The sequence below is a fragment of the Urtica dioica genome, chromosome 12, assembly GCF_054948205.1.
Source record: "Urtica dioica subsp. dioica isolate 48M chromosome 12, U.dioica_male_clone48M_v1_H2, whole genome shotgun sequence".
Lineage (NCBI taxonomy): Eukaryota > Viridiplantae > Streptophyta > Magnoliopsida > Rosales > Urticaceae > Urtica > Urtica dioica.
The window spans coordinates 9355780-9373688 of record NC_142767.1 but is presented as its reverse complement, the minus strand read 5'-3'; the positions used below and the strand labels follow the sequence as shown (position 1 = coordinate 9373688).

Here is a 17909-nt window from a genome sequence, read left to right as displayed (position 1 = left end):
TAATTTTCTATAATATATATATATATATATATATATATATAAAGTATGTATAATAACTTATTTATAATATATAATTTATAAATATTATATCCATATTTTGTAATCTAAAGAGTATATTAAATTCAAAAACACTCTGAAGAACACATAAAAAAAAAAAACTTCAAAAACTACCACATAAATAAATCATTCACTACTACTTTATTAAAAAAACTAACGTAACTCGAACACAAAATTTTTAGCTTTTTAATTAAGCTAAAAAAAATTGGGATTTCACAAGAAGTTTGGTTTAGAAAAGTCATCTCACAAGCGGACCCCCGCCGTTACTCATGTTAAACTGACTAGGGATGAGCTTGGTGAATCTGTTGATCAAAGCCTTTACAGAAGTATCATTGGCAGTCTTCTCTATCTTACTACCAGTCGTCCTGACATAGCAGATTATGTTGGTGTTTGTGCTCGTTATCAAGCTAATCCCAAAGCTAGCCATTTGTCTCAAGTCAAGTGCATTGTGAGGTACATATCGGGAACTGCTGATTTTGGTCTTCTATACACTTTTGATACCTCTTCTACTCTTGTGGGATATTGTGATGCTGACTAGGCAGGTAGCATTGTTGATAGAAGAAGCACCTCTGATGGATGTTTCTATCTGGGAAACAATCTTATTTCCTGGTTCAGCAAAAAACAAAACTGCATTTCCTCTAATGGGCCAACCAGACAAATGGGCCCATGAACACATACTTATGTAAAACAATGTAGCCATCAAACATGCAACTTACGGTTTATTTCTCAAAGAAGCCTGGGAAGTTATCTCTTTTTCAAATTTCGCTGAAGCCGTCTCTCCTGTTTTCTCACCCTCTTCTCACAAAATTTCTTTGAATTGGGTAACCACCTCTTTCGACGGTTATCTAGGTAGTATTTATCTTGGAGTTTTCATCAAAATGGTGGGTACAAGAAGTGGTATTAACACTACAAGGTTTGAAAAGAAGGAGAAGTCGCAAATGAAGACGAAGAATTTCGCGAAGAAAGGGGTTGGGCTTGAGCCGCAGAGTAATATGCATGGGCTCACGGTTCATGGAATGCGACCTAGTAAACGCGCCGATGGTCAGGCCGGAGGTGCTCTTGCTGGGTCGTCAGTTCTGCCTGAAAACCCTTCCCTTGCAGCCACAAGAAGAGACATGATCAAGAAAGCCGCTCTCTCCATCACGGACATCACCGGCGATGTCAGTTCCAGAGTGCGTTTGAAGAGAGAGGCGATGTTAATGTCACTACCATGGAAGAAGCCCACACCAGCACCTCTCCTCTTGAAAGTCCTCATAAGATGGTTCAAGGTAACTCTGACTCTACTATTCTTTCAGAACCTGTTGATGAGAACCCTAAAGGACAGTGATGTTTTGGAATCTCTTCTCGATGATCAAGAACCCCCACATGATGATGTGATTGGGGGATTCTGGGTTTAGGACAAGATGTTGTGAAGGATGTCCCGACATCCTCTGCTCATGTGCACGAGGATAAGACTGATAAGAGACAAGATATTGGAGAGGCTGTTTTTTCTTCTCTAAAGGAGAAAGTTCAGCATGATGATGACGTGTGTATTGCCACTCTTTTGTCTGAGAAGAGAAAGAAGAAGCGAAAGATGTTGGAGGAAAGTGAGCCAGTTGCTCCTATCAAGGAAAAGAAAATGAAGAGGAAGGTCAAGGTTGGACTAAACAAGAAGAAAGGGAAAAAGCCTATTGAGGTATCTGTGTCTGTCACTGACGAGCCCTTTGAGGCTGAAGAAGAGGAACCTGTGACATCTCTTGGCATTGGAAATAAGAGATCTGTGGGAGGTCAAAAGCTTCCCAAGAATGTCGCTGCTGCTCCCATGGACAATGTTTCGTTTCACAAGGAATATGGAGTTCTTAAGTGGAGGTTTGTATATCATCGTGCTATCTTTCCCGAGAAAGAGCTGTCTAGCGAAGCTCTAAAGATCGGAGTCATCATGGAACTCCTGCTTAATGCTGAGATGCTCAAGATGGTCACCAACATTGGTGTCTACTACCCTACTTTGGTGAAGGAATTCATCGTCAACCTCTCCTCTACTTTTGATGTTCCTGATGATGCTGAATTCAGGAAAGAGTATGTCAGATGGCATTGCTTTGAGATATCCCCAGAAGTTATCAAAAATTTCCTTAGTCGAGGGAAAATAATTACCGCTGATCGGGTTCCTTCCCTGGGCGTCATTGCAAGGGAAATCACTGGTGATGAGACCAAAGTTTGGCCTTCCAAGGGCACTTTACCATCTTCTGATCTCACTGCCAAATACTCAGTTCTCTATCACAGCGGCATTGCTAACTAGGCTCCCTCTTCACATGGGTCTAGCATCAAAGCAGAGTTGGCTACCCTGATCTACCAAATAGGTACACGTCCTTCCTTTGATTTTGGAGAATTTGTTTTTTTATCATTTGGCAAAACATGCCAAATCTTATGTCGTGAAGCTTCCCGTCGGATTCCCTTCCATAATCACTGGCATTATTCTTAAGAAAACCAAGAATATTATGCATAGCACGGATGTAGCAGATAAAAGACCTGGTGTTCTTACCATCATTCACAAGCTTTTCGAGGGGAAGCATGCTCGTGATATTGTCAAACCATCTGTCGCTACATTTTTCGCCTCTGGTAGCACGATGAAGATGGGTCATGTTTCTGATGAAGTTCAAAGGAACATTTTTAAAGAGCTCAGTGAGGAGATTGACATCCTCAAGAAGACCATCGAGTCCCTCTCTCGCATGAAGTCCATATATGAAGGTCTTGTTCGCGACTTAACTGCTTTTCTTGGTAATGATGATGCGGCTACTACTCAGCCTGGTCAAGACAATGATGCTGTAGATACTGCCGGTAATGAAGACAGTGAGGGGTCTGGCAACAGTGGCTCAGATGGCCTAAGTGATGAAAGTGATGGTGACTCCGCCCAAACTGTTGCTCACTAGTCTTCTTTGTCTATGGTCTATAACTTTTGAACTTCTGCTGTTTTTTCTTGCTTGTTGATGTTGTGTGTACCAGTTGAAACACCCTTACTTTTATTTGTGTTTAACCTCTGCTACCTCTCTGATTTGTTTGTTCAAGACTAACTTCAGACTTTGTTAGGTGTTGGTTTATCTATTGCTTGCTTCACTTCTCTTGTATATGCTCAGACTGTTTGCTGTTTCTCCTCCCTCTGTCTCGGTCGATCCTTGCCTTTGGTATGTTTTTGAGGAAATTAGGGAGAGAGGCGTCATGAGGGTCATTTATTTTGACGCTCTTTTCTGGTCTTGACGCTTGATTGAGAACTGCTCTGGATGTGCTTGCCTAAAAAATAGCCAGGGGAGATTGTTGTTACGTTATAAGTTGGCTTTATTTTTTAGAGCAAGTTGTATGGAAAGATGTCGGTTTTCATGCTCCAGCTTCTGGTAGGACATCATTCCTCCTGTGCGCAGACAGTATTTCTGGCAAGTTTCCAGTTTTACCAGATTGCCTCGCTGGTTACTTTATTGCGTGATATTCTTGCGAGAATAGGTAAGAAAACCCTAGATACACTTCCAGGATTGTACAACTGCTATAAAAGCCATGCGCTCCCCCCTTAGCAGCCTCGACGCTTTATCAAAATACTTAGAGCTCCTAGACGTGCAAGACCGGCGGATTGGGAGGCTTTGTGTATTGATAAGAGCGGTGTTATTCATCAAATACTATTCGAGAAGATTGAGTGTTTGAGTGATTTGGGTTCTGTGTTTACGTGATTGAGGACTCACGTGCGTTTGAAGACTGAAGTCATCCCAGCATAGGTGTTTGCCCGAAGAGTCGAATTGAGGAGGATCTCAAATTCAGGGGGAGTCCCTGGTCTAGGTATTCACTCGTGGTAATAGTTTCTAGGGCTTTGATTTTGTGTTGCAATCATATAAGACCTTGCTTTTACTATTGACTACTATATAGTGAAATCATTTCCACTGGCAGAGTGCACCCAGACGTAGGTGATGTTGCACCGAACTGAGTAACCAGATTGTGTCTTTTATTTATCGCTCTGTTTGTTGATTATCCATTATCTGTGTTCAAGCAAGTTGTCGGACACATTGTGTGCGACATCTTGTCTTTGTGACTAATCAGAATTTCAGTACAAGATAGTACGTTGATGGTGCGAAATCTTTCGTGTGTCATTGTCGAGCACTTTGCAAGAATATATATAGAATTCATTATCCTTGTGAGAAATGTGGAAATTATCAATACGAGGACATCCATTCTTTAAGAGATCATTTGATCATAAATGGTATCGACAAAAGCTACACTCAGTGGGTACATCATAGTGAAAACTCTAAGAAGCGCAAGAGTAATGAAGTGTCAGCCGAAACAGTTCCTAATGGTGATGATTTTGACGCTCCATATGTTGCTGAGATGATCGATGATTTGCAAGATGAACTGCTTGATAATTCCAAAGATCTTCATTCCTTACTATCTGATGTCGAAAAACCTTTGTATCCTGGTTGTGCCAAGTTCGCAAAACTCTCGATCTTACTATGGTTATTTAATCTAAAAGCTAAGTTCGGATGCAGCGATGTTATGTTCTTAGAACTCCTTGATTTGCTAAGAGGCATGTTGCCCGAAAACAATCAATTGCCAATGAGTCTTTACCTAGCCAAAAAAATATTTGCGGCCATCGGTTTGGGTTATACCAAAATTCATGCATGCCGGAACGATTACATCATCTACCATAAGGAATATGAATGTTTGGAGCAATATACCATATACAATGAATCAAGGTGGAAGAAAACAAACAATCCAAAAAAGCAAAATCGGATTCCTGCAAAAGTAGTATGTCACATTCCTATCATCCCACGGCTGCGACGCCTATTCCAAAATTCTGAGCATGCCGAGAATTTGACTTGGCATGCAACTAAACGAGTTGACGATGGAATGTTACGACATTCTGCTAATTTACCATCGTGGAAACACATGGACTCGATGTGGCCAGCCTTTGCCAAAGAGCCAAGGAATTTGCGTCTAGCACACTCTGAAGATGGAATCAATCCACATAGAGTCAGAGAAGCAGATACAACTGTGGCCGGTGCTTCTTGTAATTTACAATCTTCCTCCTTGGTTGTGCATGAAACGCAAATTTATGTTGATGCCTTTACTTATTTTCGGCCCGAAGCAACCTGATAATGACATTGATTTTTATCTCGCCCGTTTGATTGATGAGCTTAAAGAATTATGGGAGAATGGTATACATGCATTCGACGCGTATTCTAGAGAGGAATTTACTCTAAAAGCTCTTCTTATGTGGACGATAAATGATTTTCCTGCTTACGGTAATTTGTGTCTGGATGTTATGTGAAAGGCTATCACACATGTTCGATTTGTGGAGAAGATAAATAAGGCACTCTCCGCTTGGAGCACTGGAAAAGGTGGTGTACATGGGTCACCGACGGTTCTTACCGTTAAGGTATCGATTTTGAAGACAAATGAAGGCGTTCAACGGCAAGAAAAATTTTGGTGTAAAGAGGAAACCGTTGACGGGGGTTCACGTATGAAGTTCAAGCCGTTTGGAAAGATTCCAAATAAGAAAATTGGAGACAAGTCTACAAATACAAAAAAAGAGGTGTTTGACGATAAAATTTGGAAGAAGAAATCAATTTTCTACGAACTGGAGTATTGTAAAAATTTACCTATACATTGACGATATTCTCACAAACATTTTTCTTAATGTGCATCATCACAATTTGGATGTGATGATGCACATTAAGAAAAATGTTTGTGAGAATATCGTCAACACTCTTTTAAACGTCCCCAAAAAATAAAAGATAGTGTAGCATCACGGCGTGACATGTTGTTACTTGGAATAAGAGACGAGTTAGCCTCAAACGAAAAAGGGAACCGAACATCTCTGCCAGCATGTTCTTTTACTCTTACGAGAAAAGAAAGAAAAAAGTTTTGTCAAATTTTGGCTGATATTAAGGTAACCAAAAGCTATGCTGCAAACATTTGTAGTTATATTTCCATGGATGAGTTGAAATTTTTGGGCTTAAGTCTCACGATACGCATGTGTTAATGCAACATTTTTTTCCTGTTGCCATTGAGTCGATATTGCCAGAAGGATTGAGAAACGCTCTCATTCGAATTTTTGGATTCTTCAACATTCTTTGCTCCAAGGTGGTGGACGTTCCAATTTTACAGTTGCTCAAAGTGACATAGAGATCACATTATGTAAATTGGAACAATATTTCCCTCCTTCGTTCTTCGACATAATGCTCCATCTTACTGTTCACTAGGTGAGAGAAGTGGAGTTGTGTGGGCCCGTGTATCTTCGATGGATGTATCCCTTTGAGAGATTTACGAAGGTATTTATGGGATACGTTAGAAATTGAAATCGGCCTGAAGGATATATTATGAAACCGTGTAAGAAATTTTGGTAATATTTGAATTTTTATATAAAAAAATATACATTAAACGGCGCTTATAAATAAATTCTTTTAAAAGTGTACACCCGAGAGCGTGGCACGTGTCAGACAAATAGACGCCGTTCAAAAGAATACACAGCGCTTATATATAAGCGCCGTTAAAACCTTCCGCCCCAAAATCCAACGTGTCTCCTACGTGGAACAACTATGGACTGCGCTTTTTTTAGGTGCCACCGAATAGTTTTAACGTCATGTGATTCAACGGCGTCTAATAAGCACAGTCTTTAGTATTTAATGATATTTATAAAACGCTTTCTATCACTCGTTTTGTAGTAGTCACATGGAACAAAAATGTGGTTTTAAATCATTAGTATATGGATAATAAATAAAAAGCCTAAAACCTCACATGGTACAAGGCTTCCAATGATACCAAGAAGAAAGCCAAAATTTTAGTTGGAGAGGGGCATGGAAGGAAATCAATATTTAGAAGGGGAAAAAACAAAGAACGATAAATTTTGGAAAAAAAAAGGAAAAACTATATATGTTAAGTAAAAGTGGTCATACATACCATCAACACAAATTAACGCACTCAAACCAAATCTACTTATTGAATTGCTAGTTTCGAGAACGTGCTATATGAATTATAATGCGTCAAAAAAATCAGTACGAGTTAAATTTATATTTTAGTACATAAATTTGATGTGGATTTTTAAAAATTATTCTTGATAAAAGATAATGCTAATTATTAAAAAAAAATTGTAGTTATATATAATGATGAGGTATGAAGTAAATTAACATAGAGAATAAAAATATTATTAAGACAAGATAAATATGTACTTGTCATTTTTATGATCAAAATGTACTTTAAAATACAATCAACCGATTCATTTTCTATATCATTAATCAAACAGTTTCATAAAATACAATCCTTAAAAACTTCATAATCGATTCAAAGGTCTTCAGTGAGAAAATCCAATCAACAAGGGAAAATCAAACAGCATGACATCAATTTTACCTGAAGTACCACACCAATGCACTCCCTTGGTCGTTGAAGGCAGGACCACAACTATTACCTAAAATTTGAGCATAAGCCATGACTTAAGAAATAAACTTGAGGGCATAATTATTGCTTCATTAGCACAACAACTAAAACAATATATATTATGGCAGAAAATGTTTGTGCACCTATACAAAATTTAAGCTGGATGAAAAAAATAATAGAAATTGGATGGTATAGATGAATGAACAAATCAAGATTTATCGCTGCATCAATTTGAGTTCCCAACAAATCAGATGATCCGTACGCATAAGATGTCACCTAATAAAAACACAAGATTGTATAGACAGTTAGACATCAGGTCAGTTCAAATTTACTAGATAAAAGAAATAGAGAAGCACGAGGTCTCATATATTAGTTTGTTGAATCCTTAGCTATTCAACCGCTTTCTCATGCGACTCGGCAGTGAGTCCGCTCGGGAAAATTTTCCCGCTTAATCAATGCGACACCAAAACTGAGTTCGAGATGTTATGGATCCTTTGAATTGAGATGGGCCTAACCTTGTTGAGTTCGAAAAGATCTCTTCTTACTGAATTTGGTCTTCTTTATCATCGTTGTAAGTCCAATTACTTGGCGTAAAAGTTAGTCCACCAATTCGTTAGATGGTGTAAATATTTTGTTCGATTTTTCTCTTTGCTAAGTTAGCTCGTCACACAGCTATTGATGGCCTTTTGAAATTGATGGATGTTATGTCACGATCATAGCAGAGGTGATTTGGTGGTTGTATTTTTTAATTATATTTTTCACTGGAAACATGAATCCTTAGGTGTACTCAGGCATGATAATCATTCTCTAGTGCTGAATCACTTGAACATTCTTGAATTAGCATATTTGATTCCACTCGTATTCTAATATTTATATATTTGCTCCTCTACAATCTATTACATGTTGACAATATATGGCAATCTATATGCAAAAATCAAAGTATACATTAATCTGTGTAGTTTGGGAAGACCATACAATACAAGCCTCTTCTGGTGGCAACACATCTTTAACCAACCTCGTCGAATTCCATAATCAAAATGGGAAATTTTTGGGGAAGACCATACAAGCCTTTCAAGCAAAAATCAAATTATACATTAAACTGTGCAGTGTCTACAGTACGTACGAGCATCAAATAATTTGTTGGGGAAGACGATACAAGCCTCTTCTGGTGGTGATACATACCTTCAACAAACCTCGTCGAATTCTATAATCAAAATATGGGAAATTCTTGGGAAAGACTATTCGAGTCTTTTCTGTTTTCGGGAGCTACTTCCATATCCACTCCACTTTCTCTGCCTGCGAATGCATGGGTAATAACAACGTTATATATATATATATATATATATATATATATATATATATATATATATATATATATATATGTCTATATGATTATTCAACATTGCAAATAAAATAATTCAATGGTTGCATGTGATATTTTTTGTAATTCAATGATAATAATACATACGTTCTCTATTTTCGCCCCGGTGCTGCTGCAGAGGATTGAAGATTGTTTGGAAGTTTGTCTCGTTCATGTAACGGTTGTTGCGTGAATTCGCCGAATCGCGATCTTCAAACTATCGCAACAAAAGCGTCATAAACAAGTTGATGGACAAGTACTATCCATCTCCGCCAACAAACAAAGGAATCCATTACAAAGTCGAGCGTCGATTATTGCTTGGACTCCGTTGTTTCACAACATGTGAAGAATTTCAAGCTCCATTTTGTGTGGAAAAGCTTCACATGTGCAGATATCAGCTGCAAGAGAAGAGACATCTTTTAACATGGCTCTTGGGGAAATATTTTCTTAACATAAGAGAATTAGAATTACATATAACATCCTTTAGCAAACCGATTCCACATCAGGTTAGAGCAAACACCAGCACAAAAAAAAAGAGTGAACAATGGGTTGGCATTTAGTATATCATGGAAATAAATATTATACGGAATGAAACACAAAATCACGTTGAATTTAGAGCAATCAACTTCTTCCCCTTTCGGTTCTCAAATTTGCACCCAGTTCCTCCAATTCAGTCATATGACAAGTTTGGATTAGAGCTAAAAATGAAGCAATCAATACTGTGACTCATTAAAAAAAACTTGAGAAAACTTGAATCCTAACCAAAAATGCAAGCTCTCGATATTTTCCTTGAATCCTAACCAACACTTGAGAAAACGGATGAATGATATTAGATTTACCATATCTATAATATACTACTCATGTCTCTAGAATAACTCAATCTGATCAACGTAGATTATATAAAGTACAAGCGAAGAAAACAGTTTAAACATCGCACTGCTCTCAAAGATTTAATTCACGAAATGCAATTAATGAGATGACTTATTAAAAAAAACTTGAATCGAATATATAAGCTAGTATGAACTATGAAATCAAATGTGAAATCAGATTACAAACTCCCAATTACCTATTCTTTACTTGTAACAACCAAGTCCCCGAATTTAGCAAAAAATTAAATAAATAAAATCAGATTCAAATGGTTTTTATTTTATTTTTTAAAACAACTCAAATACTTATTATGGAAAAAGAAAAACAAAAAACAAAAGCTACTATTATTTCACAAACTTAAACGGAAATGTTTGAACAAGTAGCCGTTTTTTAAAAAGATTCGAATAAATCATTTCCATAACAAGCTAGTGATTAACGGATATACCTTTGGTATGTCGCTACTCCGATTCATTGAAACACCTTCAAAATTACCATCATCACCCTTGGAATCTTCACGTTCAACACCTGCCAAAATCTCCATAGCGCGAATCTGAACACGGAAACAGTTGAAAGAGAGTCATTAATTGTTACACTCCAAATAAGCCAAGAGTCTTACATCCTCTTCACAGATGTATAAACACAATCCAGTTGTTGTCAATAGATTTGTAACAAATCATGAGCTTAAAGGAAAACGCTATGGCCACAGAACTTTGAAAACGATTTTACCTCCAGGTATTTTTGTGATAGATAGCGAATTCGTTGATATTCATAACATAAACAAAAGGAATCCAACCTTATTAAACTAATTCCTTAGATTGAACAGCGACATATATATATATATATATATATATATATATATATATATATATATATATATATATAATGAAATGAGTGACGAGAATGATTTAGTTTAATATTTCACACCAAATAAACAAAGATATATAGACAATCAGTTGTTGTCACTGATCATGAGCTTCAACGAAATCGCTTCACTCTTTGATAGGAGTTTGAAATTCATTATCTAGTTCTTTTATATTAGATCGCAAATCAACAAATACACATCAATCAGATTATACCCCGAACAGATAAAGGCATCGGAGAGCTCATAACGACCTATAAAGTTCAAAAAGCTAGAACATTTCTGAACATGGGCAACAAGAAAGCCATAAAAATAAGCAACTTTCTTTTGATCAAGTAATTCATCAGATTGAACCACGAAATTTAGAGAGAATGAAATACGTGAATGGAATAAGAAGAAATCAGAAATAATACCAAGCAAATCCCAGCGCCGCAAACCAAAATTGATGCGAGGGTTTTCACTAAGAGGCTTTAACTTAACGATGTTTTATAGACGATTTCTGTGTCATTTAAGGTAATTAGGGATCAAACCTATCCATGCGCATTAACATGTCAGATTTATCTTTTTAAATTATATGTCAAATTAGTTTTATTTTGAACGGAAATATAGAGTATTGTTGCATAATAATCTAATAAATACATAGTTTTATATTAAGTCTAAAATTAAGTTAATATTTAAAATACAAAACAATAAGTTTAAACACTATATATCATCTATTATATAAAGATGTTCCACATACAAAGTCAAAATATAAAATGTTCAAAATACGAAAATAATAAGTTCAAACACTACCAATCATATATGAATGGATATCAATGACGATTTGGTTGGATAAAACTCGGTTGATGTTCTTGAAACTCGTAGTGACACTGTGAATTGTCACATGTACTATGTACGGTTGGCAATAATTTAGACATATATGTCATAGTCGGCTTGATTATATTTCTTAGCATAGTTGGTGAGAGGATATCCCTACACATGTTATAATATCTTCAACACCGTATCAATTTATGCGCACCAAAGCTTTGGCCTATATCTCTAGGGATTTTGAACGGCATGTGGTACTTCGACTGGATTAGTATAATGGTAAGTAAGACTAGAGTCGACTCAAGTAATTCGAGAGCATTGGGCGATAAAAAGGATCCACTAGATATATAGCAATATTTACGTGTATGGTTTGTTATTTAACCAACTTTTAGTAAACATTTGGTAAATAACCATAAGGCAATATTTATCAAATATTGAGTAAAGGTTATTTACAAAATTAAAAGAGCAAACTTGGGAATCGTACGTAGATCATCCACATGTTGCCACGTAATCATTTGTGGCTAATATCAAATATTTACTAAAGATTTGCTAATTCGCTAATTATTTGTAAAAAGAAAAAATTTGACTTTTGTATATTTGAATAGCCTGTCAAATATATATATATATATATATATATATTAAGGGTCTATTTGAAATAATTTGGAGTTATATTTAATTTTTCTTTTAATTATATATTAAAAATAGCATATTAAAAAAGAATATATAAACTAATAGTATAGGATTTAAATTATATTTCTACAATTTAGAGTACAAAGATAGAAGTATTAAACATTATTATACATATTAGATTGTAGAATAATCATAGAATCATAATTATGAATTAAAATATAGTTTATTTTAAGTGCACGTGTAAAATAGAATATATATATAGCATCAGTATGTATGGATAACTACAATACCGAAACACTTTTACTATAGAAAACAATTCAAATTACTGCATTTTCTATAAATAAAGTAATCAAAATTACTTGTATTTTTTAAAAAAAATCTAAATTTAAAAAGCCTTTTTGTAAGGCGGGGACTTTGGAAAATTGCCTTACTTACCCTCCCCTCAAGCCGCGTCTGAGTATGACAAGTATACAAACTTTCACTCAGTGTATGGTGGAGTAATGACATCGAATGAAACTAAGACATGATTTACTTAGCATTCACTACTGAAACAAATGGACATGTAAGAATTAATTCTTCTTTATGTTTTATTTCCACTGTATAACTCGATCTCAAAGTCATAGAAATCATCGGACGTTATACAAATTATGTATTACTTATCCTAATAATCATATGTAGTGTTTGAAAAAGATAAACATAAATTCAGTACGACGCTCTAACGTAGAATATCTTTGACGGCGTGACGTGTGATCGAGATCTTGAATGACTTGATAGCCTTCTTGCATAGTCTAAATCCTTTGTTACTGAGTTTTCTACCACGAGTGTCGTCAACAACATTATTGTTGGGATTTTGACCTTGTCGAACTCATCACTTCGTCAGTCGAGCTCGTCACTTCGTCAGTCGAGCTCGTCACTTGATCAGTCGAGCTTGTCACTTCGTCAGATCGACCTGGAATGACTTCGTCACTTCGTCCAAACGTCTTTGGATTCAGTTCGTCAGTTCGCCCAACCGTGTTGGGTTAACTCTGTCAAAACCTCTCTCTCGAAACAGAAAACGAAAATAAAAGAAGGAACACAAGATTTATAGTGGTTCACTTTCAAAGAGAAAGCTACGTCCACTTTGCCGCTGCAATACTATAAACCCAATTGGGAAAGTTTACAAGTACAAGTGTTTCTCTTTTGGGTACTAAGGAATACAACAAATAGTATCCTTTATATACACTAAGGAAATGTACAAAGTTACTATCCCTAACAGATGTGGGACTTTTTCCAATTCCTTAGATTAGGCTCCATCACTTGACATCCACCATCAACAATCTCCCACTTGGAGACTAATCTCATCACGCGTCTCCATCTTGCAGCGGCGACTCAACTCATCAGACGAGGAGTCCAACTGAGGTCGAGCACAACCTCAGTTTGTCATACGGCACAGACTTCGTAAACATGTCGGCGGGATTCTGACTCCCTGCGATCTTCTCAAGTACCAATATACCATCTTCCAAAGCCGACCTGATGAAGTGGTATCTCAGCTGTATATGCTTGGTCCTCGCATCATACACTGGGTTCTTCGCCAACTGAATGGCGCTTTGGCTGTCACTGTACAGCACACTCCCTTCATGGTCTTGATCCAGCTCGCCCAGAAACGTCTGCAGCCATATCATCTCCTTCGTGGCCTCTGTGATGGCCACATACTCCGCCTCACAGCTCGACAAGGCAAAAATCTTATGCAACCTCGACACCCAACTGATAGCCGTCCCTCCGAATGTGTAGACATAGTCGGACGTGCTCTTTCTGCTGTCGACGTCGCCCCCATTGTCAGCATCGACGTAACCTTGGAGTCCCAGTTCGGACTTCCTGAATACCAGCGCCGAGGTCGAGCTGCCTTTCAGATATCGGAGGATCCACTTCACCGCCTCCCAATGCTCTCTCCCCGGAGTACTCATGAATCTGCTCACAACTCCCACTGCATGAGCAATGTCCGGCCTCGTGCACACCATTGCGTACATCAAGCTTCCGATGGCCGAAGTATAAGGGATCTTGTCCATGTACGCCAGCTCGTCCTCTGTCACTGGCGACTGTTGCTTGGAAAATTTGAAGTGGCTGGCCAGCGGCGAGCTGACCGACCTCGCGTCCTCCATGTTGAAACATTGGAGCACCTTCTTCACGTACTCCTTCTGTGAGAGCTTGATGCTCTCTCTCGTCCTCTTGATTCTCATCCCGAGAATCTGCTTCGCGGCTCCTAGATCCTTCATCGCGAACTCTTCGGACAATCTCTTCTTCATCTCGTCAATCTCGTGTAGGTCGGCACCTACAATCAGCATGTCGTCGACGTAGAGCAGAAGAATCACGTAGGAGTCTTCAAGTCTTTTGAAGTAACAGCAGTGGTCGGCCTCACACCTGCCGAACTCAGCTCGCTTCATGAAGTTGTCAAACTTCTTGTACCACTGCCGCGGGGCTTGCTTCAGCCCGTAGAGACTTTTCAGCAGCTTGCACCGAGCTCCCCTCTTCCTTTCACCTCGAAGCCTTCGGGCTGCCTCATATAGATCTCTTCGTCGAGATCACCGTGAAGAAACGCCGTCTTCACATCCATCTGTTGCAGATGCAGATTTTCTTTGGCCACCAACCCCAGCACGGTTCTAATCGTCACGAGCTTGACGACCGGAGAGAAGATTTCTGTGAAATCGATTCCCTCCTTCTGCTGGAAACCTTTCACCACCAGCCTTGCCTTGAACCGTTGGCTTCCATTGCTCTCCTCCTTTATCCGGTACACCCACTTGTTGTGCAGTGCTTTCTTCCCAGCTGGTAACTCCGCCAGCTCCCAAGTATGATTCGTGATCAATGAATCCATCTCGTCCTTCATGGAGAGCTCCCACTTGGTCGAGGTGTCGACCTCCATAGCCTCTTCATAGCACTCCGGCTCTCCTCTGTCGGTAAGGAGGATGTAGTTGAGAGACGGGGAAAACTTGTGTACCAGTTTTCTGACTCTTGACGATCTCCGCAGCTCGGTGATCGGAGTCCGCTGATTCACCTCGAGCTCGGTGTTGTCATCAGCTTCTTCTTCAATATCGTGACCGTCATCAGCTCGGCCTGATCTCACCTCGGTCATCGAAGTGTCTTCTTCGATCTCGTGACCGCCATCAGCTCGGCCTGATCTCACCTCGGTCATCGAAGTGTCTTCTTCTTCTTCCAGCTCGGTCGTCGAGAAGTCTTTTAGGTCGATCATTGACTTCTCGCCCTCAGGAGCTTTCTTGGTCGAGCTCCCCTTCAGCTCGTCCCCGTACGTCGTCTGCTCGTTGAAGACAACATTTCTGCTCCGGACTATCTTTCTCGCGTGGGCATCCCAGAAACGATAGCCGAGCTCAGTGTCACCATAACCAATGAAATAACACTTTTTAGATTTTGGGTCAAGCTTACTTCGAACAGATTCATCAATATGAACATATGATAAACAACCAAACACTTTCAGATAAGAAAGGTTTACCTTCTTCCCATTCCATGCTTCTTCTGGAATTTTGAAATCCAAAGGAACGCTAGGTCCTCGATTTATCAAGAAGGCTGCCGTGTTGATTGCATCAGCCCAAAACGTCTTGGGCAGGCCGGAGTGAATCCGCATACTCCGAGCTCGTTCATTCAGCGTGCGATTCATTCGCTCCGCTACTCCGTTCTGTTGGGGAGTCCTCGGGATCGTTCTCATCATCTTGATCCCGTTCTCGACACAATACCGCTTGAAGTCGGAGTCGACGTACTCCCCTCCATTGTCGGACTTCAAGCACTTCACTTTCGAGCTCGTCTCCAGCTCGACCATCGCCTTCCATATTTTGAAGGTAGCGAACACGTCAGATTTATTCTTCAGGAAATAAACCCATACCTTCCTTGTGGAATCGTCTATGAACGTCACATAGTAGCGAGATCCTCCAAGTGAAGGAACTGGAGCTGGTCCCCATACGTCGGTATGTACCAGCTCGAGTTTCTCCACGTTCAGCTCTCTGCTCGCATTCGAGAAGCTAACTCGCTTCTGCTTCCCGAGAATGCAGCTCTCGCATTGGTGATGTTCCACCGTCTTCAGCTCCGGGATCATGCCGTCTTTCACCAGCATCTTCATTCCCTTCTCGCTCATGTGCCCGAGCCTGCGGTGCCACAGCTCGGTCTTCGCGGTGTTGTCGACCACGGCCACCATGTCTCTGCAGCTCGACGTCATGTAGAGCGTGCCTGTCTTCTGTCCGCGAGCTACCACCATAGCTCCCTTTGAGACCTTCCACCAGTTATTCCCGAACGTCGTGGTGTAACCTTCATCGTCGAGCTGACCCATCGATATTAGGTTCCTCATCAACTTCGGCACGTGTCTGACCTTGTTGATCTTCCAGACTTGCCTGTTTCCAATCTTCAGTCTGACGTCGCCGATACCAACAATGTCTAGGGGCTCGCCATCAGCCACGTAGACCTTCCCGTGATTTCCTGCGACATAATTCTCCAGAATGTCGCTGTCAGGGGTGGTGTGAAAAGACGCTCCTGAGTCTGTCGAGCTGTCCACCGTTAGCAGTAACGCATCTGCTAACTCTTCAGTGACGGCGTGGGCACCTCCTTTCTCCTTGGCCGGCTTCTTGCAGTACTTCCTGATGTGGCCGGACTCGCCACAATTCCAGCACGCAAAGGTTCGCCCTGACTTGGACTGACCTCGCCCACTCCGTGACTTCGACCTGTCCTTCCCTCGGTTCTGACTCCGGTTGTTGTTTCTTCCCCTGTTCTCCACATTCAAGGCCGAACTCGTCGAGGCCTCGCCAGAATCAATTCGTCGCACCTCTTCGGCGAGGATGCGATCTCGTACGTCGTTAAACTTTAACTTCGCACTTCCAACCGAGTTGCTGACCGCGGCCCTCATCGGCTCCCAGCTATTCGGCAAGGACGCGAGCAGAATTAGAGCTCGCACTTCATCGTCGAACTCGATCTCAACCGATGACAGTTGGTTAACGATCGTGTTGAACTCGTTCATGTGAGTGGCTACCCCGGCTCCTTCATCCATCTTCAAGTGGAAAAGCCTCTTCATCAGAAACACCTTGTTGTTCGCCGAGGGTTTCTCGTACATGTCCGTCAGGACCTTCATCATTCCCGCCGTGGTCTTCTCCTTCGCCACGTTGTGAGCCACGTTCTTCGACAGCTTCAGTCGAATAACTCCCAGAACCTGCCTGTCGAGGAGTTTCCATTCTGCCTCGTCCATCTTTTCTGGTTTCTCGCTCAGCGGTTGATGAAGCTTTCTTCCGTACAAATAATCCTCGATCTGCATTCTCCAGAATGCATAATCCGACCCGTGGAACTTCCCGATCCCTTGCACCGTGCCTTCTTCGCCTCCCATCGTTTTCTACTTCGCTTCTTCTCCACAGGTCGCACTCCGTTTCAACAAGAAACTGCAAACCTAGAAGCTCTGATACCAGTTGTTGGGATTTTGACCTTGTCGAACTCGTCACTTCGTCCAGTCGAGCTCGTTACTTCGTCAGTCGAGCTCGTCACTTCGTCAGTCGAGCTCGTCACTTGATCAGTCGAGCTTGTCACTTCGTCAGATCGACCTGGAATGACTTCGTCACTTCATCCAAACGTCTTTGGATTCAGTTCGTCAGTTCGCCCAACCGTGTTGGGTTAACTCTGTCAAAACCTCTCTCTCGAAACAGAAAACGAAAATAAAAGAAGGAGCACAAGATTTATAGTGGTTCACTTTCAAAGAGAAAGCTACGTCCACTTTGCCGCTGCAATACTATAAACCCAATTGGGAAAGTTTACAAGTACAAGTGTTTCTCTTTTGGGTACTAAGGAATACAACAAATAGTATCCTTTATATACACTAAGGAAATGTACAAAGTTACTATCCCTAACAGATGTGGGACTTTTTCCAATTCCTTAAATTAGGTTCCATCACTTGACATCCACCATCAACAATTATAGCGAACACCA

At 40.0% G+C, this 17909-nt stretch overlaps 1 long non-coding RNA gene across 1 annotated transcript; it reads right to left on the bottom strand.

The window, feature by feature from the left end:
- Window positions 1-8261: 8261 nt before the first annotated feature.
- Window positions 8262-11070, bottom strand: LOC149378979 (uncharacterized). Its single transcript, XR_016294239.1, has 4 exons — window positions 10943-11070; window positions 10116-10220; window positions 8912-9201; window positions 8262-8739 (listed from the first exon to the last, which is right to left on the bottom strand). It is a non-coding gene; the product is annotated as an uncharacterized LOC149378979 (long non-coding RNA).
- Window positions 11071-17909: the final 6839 nt, after the last annotated feature.